The sequence below is a fragment of the Manacus vitellinus genome, unplaced genomic scaffold, assembly GCF_001715985.3.
Source record: "Manacus vitellinus isolate BGI_N305 unplaced genomic scaffold, ASM171598v3 scaffold_217_pilon, whole genome shotgun sequence".
NCBI lineage: Eukaryota > Metazoa > Chordata > Aves > Passeriformes > Pipridae > Manacus > Manacus vitellinus.
The window spans coordinates 6,450-8,281 of NW_021939526.1; positions in this window are offsets into that span (position 1 = coordinate 6,450).

Sequence of the window (1,832 nt, forward strand, 5' to 3'; positions counted from 1 at the left end):
TCACTATTTGGCAGGAAGTGGGTTTTTGGCTCACTATGTGGCAGGAAGTGGGTTTTTGGGCTCACTATTTGGCAGGAAGTGGATTTTGGGCTCACTATTTGGCAGGAAGTGGGCTTTTGGGCTCACTATTTGGCAGGAAGTGGATTTTGGGGTCACTATTTGGCAGGAAGTGCGTTTTCAGGCTCACTATTTGGCAGGAAGTGGCCTCTGGGGTCACTATTTGGCAGGAAGTGGATTTGGGGCTCACTATTTGGCAGGAAGTGGGTTTTTGGCTCACTATTTGGCAGGAAGTGGCTTTTTGGGCTCACTATTTGGCAGGAAGTGGGTTTTTGGCTCACTATTTGGCAGGAAGTGGGTTTTGGGCTCACTATTTGGCAGGAAGTGGGGTTTTGGCTCACTATTTGGCAGGAAGTGGGTTTTTGGCTCACTATTTGGCAGGAAGTGGGTTTTCGGGGGGTTCCCTCACCCGGAGGCGCCGAAGGGCCCCCAAATTCCGGGGGAGGCTCCGCAGGAGGTTCCCGGCCAGGTCCAGGTGGGTCACCAGGGCCATTCGCTCCGCCAGAGGAAGTGACGTCAGAGCCTGGGGGCGGGGCCAACGGGAAACCGGTGTGGGCCAGTATGGACCAGTATAAACCAGTATGGACCAGAATAAATCAGTATAAATCAGTATAAACTAGTAGGAACCAGTATAAATCAGTAGAAACCAGTATGAACCAGTATGGACCAGTATAAATCAGTATAAACCAGTATGAACCAGTATGGACCGGTATGAACCAGTAGAAACCAGTATGGACCAGTAGAAACCAGTAGAAACCAGTATAAATCAGTATAAACCAGTAGGAACCAGTAGGAACCAGTATAAACCAGTATGAAACAGTAGAAACCAGTAAAAACCAGTATGAACCAGTAGAAACCAGTATAGACCAGTAGAAACCAGCATAAATCAGTAGAAACCAGTATGAACCAGTATGGACCAGTATAAACCAGTATAAACCAGTATGGACCAGTAGGAACCAGTAGAAACCAGTATAAATCAGTATAAACCAGTAGGAACCAGTAGGAACCAGTATAAACCAGTATAAACCAGTAAGCCCAAAATCACTCCCAGTGGCTCCCGCACTCCCTCCCAGTATAAACCAGTAGAAACCAGTATAAACCAGTAAGCCCCAAAATCACTCCCAGCGTCTCCCGCACTCCCTCCCAGTATAAACCAGTAGAAACCAGTATAAACCAGTAAGCCTCAAAATCACTCCCAGTGGGTCCTGCAGTCCCTCCCAGTATAAACCAGTATAAACCAGTATAAACCAGTATAAACCAGTAAACCCCAAAATCACTCCCAGTGGGTCCTGCACCCCTCCCAGTCCAAACCAGTCCAAACCAGTATAAACCAGTAAGCCTAAAAATCACTCCCAGTGACTCCTGCACCCCTCCCAGTATAAACCAGTAGAAACCAGTAAGCCCCAAAATCACTCCCAGTGGGTCCTGCAACCCTCCCAGTCCAAACCAGTATAAACCAGTAACCCCAAAATCACTCCCAGTGACTCCTGCACCCCTCCCAGTATAAACCAGTACAAACCAGTAACCCCAAAATCACTCCCAGTGACTCCTGCACCCCTCCCAGTATAAACCAGTATAAACCAGTAACCCCAAAATCACTCCCAGTGGGTCCCGCACTCCCTCCCAGTCCAAACCAGTATAAACCAGTAGAAACCAGTAAGCCCAAAATCACTCCCAGTGGGTCCTGCAACCCTCCCAGTATAAACCAGTACAAACCAGTATAAACCAGTAAGCCTAAAAATCACTCCCAGTGGGTCCCGCACCCCCTCCCAGTA